Source organism: Chinchilla lanigera, unplaced genomic scaffold (genome assembly GCF_000276665.1).
Source record: "Chinchilla lanigera isolate Chin_1 unplaced genomic scaffold, ChiLan1.0 scaffold00191, whole genome shotgun sequence".
NCBI classification, from domain to species: domain Eukaryota; kingdom Metazoa; phylum Chordata; class Mammalia; order Rodentia; family Chinchillidae; genus Chinchilla; species Chinchilla lanigera.
This window is the reverse complement of record NW_004955592.1, coordinates 858796-869976: the sequence shown is the minus strand read 5'-3', so window position 1 is coordinate 869976 and position 11181 is coordinate 858796. Positions and strand designations below refer to the sequence as shown.

General features: G+C 42.0%; 1 protein-coding gene across 1 annotated transcript in view; it reads right to left on the bottom strand.

Moving 5' to 3' along the window:
* Positions 1-11181, bottom strand: part of LOC102016216 (late cornified envelope protein 3B-like) — a 20388-nt gene that overhangs the window by 829 nt on the left and 8378 nt on the right. The gene's annotated exons all lie outside the window — the stretch shown is intronic.

The window sequence follows — 11181 nt, the reverse complement described above, 5'->3', positions numbered from 1 at the left end:
CACTTGGCCGCTTGCAGAAGAGAGGGTGACATATCTATCTGGACTTAAGTCGTCTGTGTTCACAGAATCAGAGAAGCCAAGCCACTGGATTGCAGAATGGCTCCTGAGTGCTCTCTGGGCCCACGTGTGTCTCTGAGGGAAGCGTGGAGGGGCTGCTGAGAGCCAGGACCCACGCAGCCCACAGAGCTTCCCTGCCCTCTGCCCCATCGCCTGCCTCCCGCTGCCCTCCAGGTTCTTCCCTCTGCTGCCTGCGTGGCGGACACCTCTGCCTCCCTCTTCCCCACTGAAGTCTGTGCTTATCTTCCCCACAGTCTCCGGACTAGCACCCGTTCCCTGCTGGGCACTCACTGGATTCAGAGGAGGCAGCAGAAGGAAGAAGGCTGTAGCTGAGGAGGCTGTGGCTGAGGAGCCCAGGGCAGGAGCCCTTTTATCCTGTGCAGGGTTAGTGATGCACAGGCTTAGCATGCTGCCGCTTTCACACCCAGGGGAGGAGACAGAGCCCAGTACTCCCACCCGAGGTCTGCAGCATCCTCTTCATGCTTGCCATAATGCCTGGCAAGAGAGAATCAGTACATCCTTGAGTACTACTTTCCAGATGTGATGAGGACCAGACATTTCTTTCCTTTCACCTATTCAGCTTAGATGCTATAACTTGAACTGTGTCTTTTGTTTTTTCTGGACAATGTAAATGTAGAGATGCAGATGACACATATCCTGACCTTGAGTATTTCAAGTTTAACTGGAGTGACAGAGAAATAAACATATATGTCTGGTACTTTGTGATTCATCTGTGAAATCAGTATCCCTAAATACATCTCTTGCTATGCATGCTGTCAAAGAGATCCTGACTGTAGAGGAGGTTGGGTGACCTGAGACCACTGAGCCCCAGGAATGAAATGTACTAGGTAATGGATGGAGGAATGGAGTTATACCTTATCTGAGGTAGGTGCACTTCCTCATAGAACTAAAGCCAAAGTGGGATTATAATGGAGCAGACTAGAAGATGCAGACACAACTACAAACACACTCAGCCACCTTGTCTTTGACAAAGGGGCCAAACATTTTCACTGGAAGAAAGACAGCCTCTTTAATAAATGGTGCTGGAAAAACTGGCTTTCTACATGCTGAAGACTAAAATTAGACCCAAGTCTATCACCATGCACTAAAGTCAAAATGGATCAAAAATCTAAATATTAAAACAGAAACATTAAATCTATTGGAGGAGAAAGTAGGTAGAAATATTGAAGACACAGGGGTAGACAGAGAGTTCATGAACAAAAACCAAACTGCACTGGAAATACTTCAAAGAATCAACAGCTGACTTTTCATCTTACTGAAAAAATTTTGCACATCATAATAAATTACCAACAGAGCAAAAAGAAACTCAGAAATTGGGAAAAAAATTTAGCTGACTGTCTCTCAAACCAAGGACTTTTATCTAGAACATATTGAATTTTTTAAAAATCAGACCCTCCACATTCAAAGAACCATTAAAAAATGGGCTTCTGAGATGAACACACACTTCTCACATGAAGGAATACAAATGGCAATAAATATATGAAAAAAAAGTTCAACATCATTGATCACTTGAGAAATGCAAATTAAAACAACAATGAGATTCCATCTCACCCTAGAAGGAATGGCTATCATCAAGAAGTCAACCAATAACAAATGCTGGAGGGGCTATGGAGAAAAAGAGACTATTCTCCACTGTTGGTGGGAGTGTATACTGGTGCAATCACTGTGGAAATCAGTGTGGAGATTCCTCAGAAAACTAGGATTAGAGGTCCTATCTAGCCCAGACATTCCCCCTTTGGGTATTTTTCCAGAAGAGTTGAAAACATCATACCAAAGTGATATATGTGCACCCATGTTTATAGCAGCATAATTTGTCATAGCTAAATCTTGGAAACAACCCAAATGCCCATCCACTGAGGAATGAATGTGGTATTTTTATACAATGGAGTATTACTCAACTATAAAAAAGATAAACTCGAGGCTTTTACAGGAAAATGGATGCAATCAGAGACCATACACATAAGTGAAATAAATCAGACCTGCGTGTATAAACATCATACTGTCTCCCTAATGTAAGAACTTGAGAAAGTAAATAAAACCGAAAAGGTGCAATAGATATTCTGAAAGGGAAAGAAGTTGCTCAAAGGGAAGGAACAACTGGGATGAGGGAAAGAAGAAATGAAAAAAGGAAGGAAGGGAAATATATATATGGATATACAAGGATAGCTGGGATAATTGTACTGCAGAGGTCTATTGGTTTATTGAAAGGAACAGTTAGTGCTTAAATTTTTCTTTTTCTGACCAATTTTGCACTATTATATCTGGTAATCTGAACAACTAATTTGAAGACAACAATATGCAATATAACAACTATTGCTGAATCCCTACTGTCTTGATTAGGGAAACTCTGTGTCATTTATAATGTTTTTTATTATTTTATATTCTCTTTAATTGTTTGATCAATCTTGCATTCTTACATCTGGTAATCTGAACAACTTCACTGAAGATAACAATACAACAACCATTGTTAACTTCCTATCACCTTATTTTGAAATTTTGTATCGTTTTTATTGTTTTTGTGTTGTTTTGTTTCTGCTTTTGCTGTTGTTATTTTGTTTTTTTTCTCTTTGAATAGAACAAAACGTGAGATTAGATGGACGAGCAGACAAATTTTGACAGGACCTACGAGAGCTGAGATCACAAGACTCATACTTAATATGAAAAAGCCAAATTTGCCCATATTTGTCTTCCCAAAGGATTTATGATATTTATAAGAAAATAGAAGTACCTGTGAGCATGGAATATTGAAGATAATTGATGGGAGTCAGGAGGGTGATTTATTTTGTTATTAATGAAGATGGAGATATGTGGATCATAGTTAAAGGACCAAATCTGATAATTACTAAGGCTTGTGTAGGATGATTTTTGTGAAGCCTTAATTTTATTTTCTCATTGGATTTCATAGTAATACTGGAGATGAAATTCTCAACAAACTCATCCCCAGCCACAACAGAGGCATTTGGCTCTTTGTTACCAACAAAGCTCCAGTCAGAATTAGAACATTATCTATAGTTAAATTATGGTTTTTTAATGAAGGACTTTTATGATTAATATATGTGACTATTTATAGTTTATGACTTTTTGTTGGAAAATTTCCAAAAAGTGTATGTGGTTTGCAACTTACCCACTTTAAAGCATGGCAGTTCCATGACTTTATTCTGAGACACCCAAGGGAGAATGACTGGCCCTTGGCCTTAGAGGATATGCCTTGGGATGGAAGAAAGGTGGGGTTAGAGCTGGTATTGGCTCTCTTCTCTGATAGTCTTCTGTCTCCAAGAATTTCTTGTTGAGATGTACTTTTTAAGGTGCAGAACTATGCTGGGATGTGGATTTATTTCACATTGTTTAAGACTCCACCATTACTAATACATTGGACAGAATTACTCATGGAGGGTGAAGAGGGTAAATTTTACATCAGTCTGGATGATGACGTTGACAAAGGATATGGAGGGTTGAAAAGCACATCACAATTTCCCCCTGTTTTTCTGACGATGGAGGCCAGAGACAGTAAGATGAGCAGATGACCAATCTAATGAGAGCACACCACTTGGGAACACTGGGCCTTCTAAAGGTTCTGTCATGGCCCTTTGTTGGGATTCTGGTTAGAGGCACTGCCTCCTCTCTTTCCTCAGTTTCAGTCTTTGCCTTGTGCTCCCTCACTTGCCACTAGTAGAACCTCTCTCCATGAATTATCTTCCAGTTAAGTCATTCATTTCGTATTCATTTAGTAAACTCTTATTGAACAACATCAATGTTCCCCATCCAGAGAGCATCAGGAAATCCTCTGTAGCAGAACCATTATGGTTATGGGCTTGCTGCAGTGGTAGAGATGTTCACTATTTGGAATATGTAGAGATGGTTGTTATGGAATCGGAGCTTGTGTTGGTTAATTTGGAGGGAGATTTAGGGGACTGATGTTCTGCTCTGGTTGGGTAGGGTCAGAGAGCAGAGACATTACTGTGATAGAGTGGCTTAATACTTTGTAACTAGAGAGCAGAAGCAACGAGGCAGGGCTAGAGCTGTCAGTGGTGAAGAGGTAGAAGTCACTAATATTTTCTAAGAAAAGGAGAAGTTTTGTTATTTTTGTGGTTTGGACAATGCTTTTATATTGTTGATACAGTAGTTTTGTTTCTGTCTTGTTCCCTTGAGGTCACAAAGTTATCTTGTCTGATTTTGGAGTTTTGTGAAATTGTTTATGCTCAACAGAAGAAGATCATTAGCCTAGCTATTAGAGCCAGACCGGCTGCTGCCAGCACTCTGTGGCTACTCCTCTTTTCCTAGCAAAGGTCATGGGTCAAGTTTCATGGCCAGCAGTGGGGACACAGCAGTTATTAGAGTCTCGGTATTTCTATTCTGTGAGATAACAGTCTAGCAAATTGAACAAATATGGAAAAATTAATTACACCGGGGATAAAGGCCCCTCAAAGAAACTCCAAGTGGCTTGGGGTATGTAAAAATGTATGTGACGCTGGGGCAAAAGTGAACTTTGTTTCTTGAGGTCATCAGAAGGAAGCCTTGTCTCACAACAGAGCAAGGATGGCAGCCACTGTTCCTTAGGGCTGCAGGCCTGTGTGGTCAGGAGCAGGAGGAGCTGGGAGTGGCGAGCAACACCGGAAAAAGACACAGAAATCACATTTTGGGAAAGTTTTGAGATCAAAATCTCTTTGCTGATGACTTTAAATGACTAGTTTTACCTCTTGTTTTATGTTTCTTTCTCTTTTTTTATTAGTACACCTTTGCAGTACATAACGTTCACATTCCTTACGTGGAATTGATACATGCACATAGCACATTTTAATTCTTTTTCTCATCCTTTTCCTCCTTTCTTTTCTACCCTCCACCTCTTTTATGAAACACAAGGGGATGTCTGTAAAGCTTTCCCTTAGACCCATCCCTGACTGCCTGTCTTAGAAGCTTTGTCACAAGATGAGGAGATGGAACCCACCAATCCCACCTTCACCTTGATGAGCTGCTCCTGCCTCTCATCCTTCCTTTTCTGCATGAGATCAGGTGTTCTACACGTGCCGTGTGAAGACAGACAATAGCTTAAAGGTGATGACCTGCTCACTTATCCCAGAGCACAAGAGCAGCAGTTCCAGGAGTCTCACCCTGGGAAACCTTGGCTGTCTGTGGTCTCACAACATTGAGGAAATGTAGGGGCTGGCCTAACTGGATGAATGTTGGAAGAATCTCATGGCTTAACCATTCTAATTGGTGCTGAAAGAACAGGCAGTACAGGTCTCAGGTTTAGCTCTTTGGAGTTCATGATGGCAATCTAGGATGAATCAGCAAACACAAAATTCTTCTTCCTTTGCTTATAGTTCAAAGTACCTTCTCAGTTTTGTCCCTCCCATACCTGTAACAATTGCATTGTGTGACAAGCAAGTGAGACACTGTTAAGGAAAAGAGGAAGGAACAGCCGGAAAGTACCACGTACCTTCCATGGCAATTAGAAGGCACACACTTAGGTATATATATAGATTCTAATTTCCTTCTGAGATTAAGTTGTAGTATTTTGAGTATACATACCTCCCTACCCCCTGAGAATGCTCGAGATACTTTCAGTATGTAAGAGTAGATTGGAATACAATTTTTAGTATTGGACGTTGGCTGAAATACAGAAGCTAAAAATAATAATTACCACTTATTCCCTTAAATTAAAGTAAGCCTACAGCAAGCCACAGAACATATCTGAAGCACTTGCTACAAAAGGATGAAGCTGTATTTATTCATCTCAGCTATATACTGAGAAGGCTGAATTCTGAAGAGGATTTTTTAGATAAGGAGTTAATGTCCTAGAAAAGAGTGCTGCGGTTTCTCCTTTATTTTCTTCAGGAGAGAGGACGTGGTTGCCCTCCTACAACAGAAATCAATTTAAGTTGAAGCTTCACAGTGACAACTCATAGGTGTTAGAGGTCCTTAAAAGAAAAGAAAGGGACATGTTTTTTTTCTGATTCTGGAGATTGAACCCAGGGCTTTCAGACTGAAATACATACCTAGCACACCCTTTCACATTTAGCTTTTTCTTTCTTTTTGGAGATGGGGTACCACTGTGTAGTTTGCACTGGTCTTGAGTTCACTATGTAGTCCAGGCTGACCTCGAACTCATGTGTTCCTCCTGCCTGTAATCCCTCCTGAGTGTTGGGATTACAGGCGTGCGTCACCACATACAGCCATCACATCCAGCCTTTAGTTTTTATTTTGAAGCAGGGTCTCACTAAGTTGACCAGGAATGGCTTGAACTTCTGATCTTCCTGCCTCAGCCTCCCAGAGTAATGGGATTACAGACATCATAAGTATACGACACCATGCCTGACTGGGAGACAGCATTTTTATCCTCAAGATGAATGTCTGCTTTGATAGCACACTTGCTGATGTGCCCTCTGATCCTGTTGTTGAAAAAGACAAGAAATTAGAGATAGAACAGGGTTTTAAAACAAGGCAGTAGAGAACATCTGAGAAGGAAGGTCAGCTTGCAGTCTTGTAGTATTGTGCTTGGGATGGCTGTCAGGTGAGTATGGTGGTCTTAGCATCAAGAAGCTGTGGCTTGTGCCAATGAAGATGTGGGCTTAGGAAGTACCTTGTTATGGTTGATACATTGTGTCAATTTGAGGAGTCTAGAGGCTTGGCTAAGTGACTCAGCAGTTCTACATCCTGGGGTGAAAAGAACACGCCCTCACCGCTCTGGGATGTTGTTCATTGTGTCAATGTGAGAAGTTTAGAGGGTTAACCATGTGACTGAGCAGGGGGTGGGTCCTCACTTTGTACCATCCTGAGCCTGTGCAAGAGAAGGACACGGAGAGTATGTGGGTGCTGCATGCTGCCTGGGTGGGGGTGGCCCGCTTACAATATAAGGGAGGAAAAGAGGCTTGTTCCCCTCTTGTGCTCTGGCTGCTTTTGCTGTCTTCTGCTACCTTGCACTGTTGCCCTTGTGCCATGCTACTCTGCTTTGGAGCCAGCTGATCATAGACTGAAATCTCCACAAACTGTGTGCTAAATAAACCCTTCCTTCCTGAATTTTGGACATTGGGTATTTTGTCTCAGCAATGAAAGAAAAGTAACCAAAGCATATCTGAAGAGCTCAGATATGACTGTATATCCTATGTCTAGTAATTGTACTATGAAGGGACTCCTTGCAGATGCCCCAGAAGAACTCAAATAAACACCCTATAATATGGTCCTCATGTGGAGCCTGCCATACAGAGGAAGCAAGCAAGCAAAGAAGGAGCTAGTGGTACAGTCAAATATGAAATATATTTCCCCTTCCCTTCCCCATCTCCCAATACAATGGATGAGAAAGGGTGCTCAGGAGAAAGGTGAGGAGGAGGAGTGAAAAAGTCAATTACCCCTCCTAATCTAGTTCTTTTGGGGAGCCACGGACAGTGCTCAGGAAATGGAGGACTTCAGTTTGAGGATTTTGAACAGAATTAAGTTTGGCTGCTCTGGACTTAATTATCCATGAAAGTGACTGAAAAAATGTGGAATTTTCCTGAAATACTGTGTTTCAGTCAACATTATGGAGGGGAAAGCAATGACTAGGAAACAAACAAACAAAAAAAAAACTGCTTCTTTTTTTATCACACTGAGTTTGGAACATTAAGTGTACTACTTAAAAGGTCCTAAGAAGATCTTTTTAACAAGAGGGGCATTTTTAAGAATCTCTGCCATTTAAAGCTAGTATCAGTTCAAATCAATAAATCTGAACACAGGCGTGAAGGACAGGCACAGAGCAGAGTCAGAGAAGTTGAGTGGAAGTGTCATAGTGTCCCTACACGGGTGTATGGTTACCAGGAATTGGGAGCTGGGAAGTTCCTCTGGTGAGGGACTTGATAGAGCTGTGAAGGTCAGAGGCAAGTCTTCCAGGCATAGGAGCATCTTAGAAGTTCAGGAGGCAGAGGAGAGGAAGTTGAGTGTGGAATGGTGGGAATATCTGTGTGCTACTCACCTGCAGCCCACAGGAAAGATGGAAAAAGAGAAACTCTCTGGGAGGCAGTAAAGCACTGGCCAAGTTCTTTGACTTCAACACCATCTCCTTCCATCTCCTTCTCCAATTCTTATCTATAACTCTTCTTATGTATCATATTTTCTCAAAATTTCCTGTCTATCCTGAATGTGAAGAGAGGAACTGACACATTAGGCACACAAAGGACCTGCGCTGGGTATGGGCAGGTGGGTCACTTTAGTGACTCATACACAGTGTTAGAGAAATACATTTTGAGGGAGGGCTTTGAGGGAGTATCATCTCTAGAGGGCCTGAAGTGCATGCAGGTTGATCATTATGGGTTAAGTAGCTATAGCGTGGCTAGGGGGGAAAGTAGATGGGACCACTGAAGGAGCCCAGTGACACTGGAGAAAACATGGAGTAGGCACCACAAAATGTGGTGTCTGGGAAAACACCGAAGGGCTAGGTTAAGTGGCTCATTCTGGAAATTAGTTTCAAGGTAGAGTTGCAAACACCAGAACACAGAAAAAACTGGAAACCATATATTTATGAATGAACATGGTTTTAAAATGAAAAAGTTTAGGATGTGTAATGCATATATGATTTTCAGGATAAGTAGCAAATTCTATGAGAGGCTCACCCACCCCCACCATCACTACCAATGTCCTGGGTTGGGACTCTCAACCCCCGAGGTGGAGAGACGGTGGAGAAATAAAGGCAACATCCTAGCATGTCTGTGGTTTTCTGGGCCCTGCTTACCACTGGAGTGGCAGCAGGCCTACGTCCATGCTGTACCCAGTCGACTATGAAAGCCTGTGACGGTGCAGGCAGAAACATTTCCCAGAGCTGAAGCTACAGCAGCCCCCAGAGTGAGGCTCAGCAGGAAGCGACTGCAGTGTGCACCGAGCAGGGTAGGGAGAAGGCACCTGGGAGACACTTGGCACTGGCTTAACACTACCCTACTTTTGCTTCTAAGACATGTTGGAGAAAAGTTAAGTCTATGAGGGAAAAATGCAAATCAGGACATATATTTACATCCATTTTTAAAACTTTTATTTCAGAGCTGTGCTTGTGAACACACAGCTTAGCAAAACTTCCTGAGTAGACACTGAAGAGAAATAGCAAGTACTATGGGTTGAGGGACCCTGATTCCAGCGAAGACTGATGAGCTCCTTTCCTATTTTAGTTTGCAGGTGAGAACTGGGTGGTGCAGTTGGGAAGGGCACTTAAGTCTTATTTCAGGGGCAGTATAATGAGTTTTGAGGAGAGAAAAGTGCCAATAAGCCCACGACTGTTAAAAAACCCGTTTCTCAGTCTTTTTATTGTTCTGCCATTCTTAATTTTGCATTCGTTAGAGTCATTCATTCTTTCAAACAATTCCTATTGAGATGACAGTATATGCAGTGCTGGGCAAGAACAGAGAAGAGGCTATCCCTGTTCTCAGGCTGATACTGTAGGGCTGGGAGACAAGTAGTAAAATGAACATGAGCCTCCTCAGGATGCACTAAGACATGTATGTAGGAGTCCTCAGTCCTGAGGGGAAAGTGTCCTGGTGCCCTTGCAGTGACTCTGAATGAATGGTGAAGCCGGATGTTTCTGTCTGCTCTTTTGTGAGGGTGCATGGGTTGAGCAGGTTGTGGAGCCTGTATCTGTTCAAGGGCAGTAAATCAAGGTGGAGGAAGAAAAAGATGCTGTGAACCCAAAAGCACTGACGGGGCCACCAGGATGGAGACATGATTCTGGGGAAGAGGGAAAATGGGGCTGAGCGAAGCTCTGGGGGAGTCCAAAGTCTTAGAAGCAGAAGAATCTGCTCACTAAGAGAATCTGTTTTGGAGTCACATACTGCCAGGCTTGAATGGCTCCCTCATTTCCTAATGGCTCTGTTAATGTGCAGATTTTTAAGAAAAGAAAAAGCTGTTTATGTAGAGGTACCATGACGGGAGGTTGTCACAAGTGAAACTATAGATCTGGTGAGAAATTTACAAAGACTGTGGTGACATGCCTTACACATTAGTGAATGTTTAGACGACACTACACCGGTGTCATAGTGACTGTAGTATTAATTCTAAGAGAACCAGAGAGAAGAATGATTCCGACTGCCTGGCATGGCTAAGAAGGGTCAGCCCAAAGATGAATGATAATGAATGGGTGTGATTCTAATGGGTCGATATGGCAATAATTGTGAACACCTGACATAAAGTGGACTGAGGTTGTGGGAAGTAGTCAGGTAAGGTCTGTAGCAGTTTTCATGGCATTTTTATAACAGTAGATGTGCATATCCTGAATCAACATGCTAAAAATATGTAAGAATGTGACCACCATTTAGTTTTGATAAAACATTATTCTGTTAAGTGTGTCTGACTATTTTGATATAGGCTCTAGGTACAGCCATCTTTTCAGATGTTCTTATGTATCATAGCCAAGTGGAAAATGCAAGCTCTTCCAAGACACTTTGGTGAATGTGGTTTTTTACTGCACCTTGTGGATGGAGAATAGCAGATTGAGCAGGAGATGACCGTTCAGTTTCTGAAGTAACATTTTACCTTTAGAATCAGAAATCCTTTGTCTTACTTAGCTCATACCTTTGGTGTGAAAATAAGCAGATATTATCTCTAGTGTTCTTTTTTTGTTTTGTACCAGGAATTGAACTCAGGACCTTGTGCTTACCAGGCAGGTATTGTGCTGCTGAGCTATATCCCTAGCCCAAGAAGCAGACATTAGATGTCCTTATTGTATCGACCAATACAATGACATCTGATTCTAAATATTTTGCCCGTGAAAGGCCTTCACTGTGTTCAGCAATCCTTTACCAGTATGTATTCCATATCCAGAATGAGAATCCAACTGAATAGAAACTTGATTTGGTTTGACCCTAATGCCTTGCAAAGAAACAGAAAGATGTGTCCAAAAGACCCTCTGGAATGTAAGAGCCCCGAGAAGGGAAATTGTCTTGTTCTACAATGATTCCAGTGTCTAGACTGGTAACATATAATATTTGTTGAAAAAGTGAATTATCGAGGAAGTAGTTTGAGGTTTAGTGTGAGAGCCCCTTGAGAGCAATAGAAAAATCTTTTCTTTATAATTACAGAACCTGTAGTGGATTGATAACTGGTGGTCAACTTGTAACCCCCAGCTGAACTGAGTGAGTGGTGCTGGGTGTG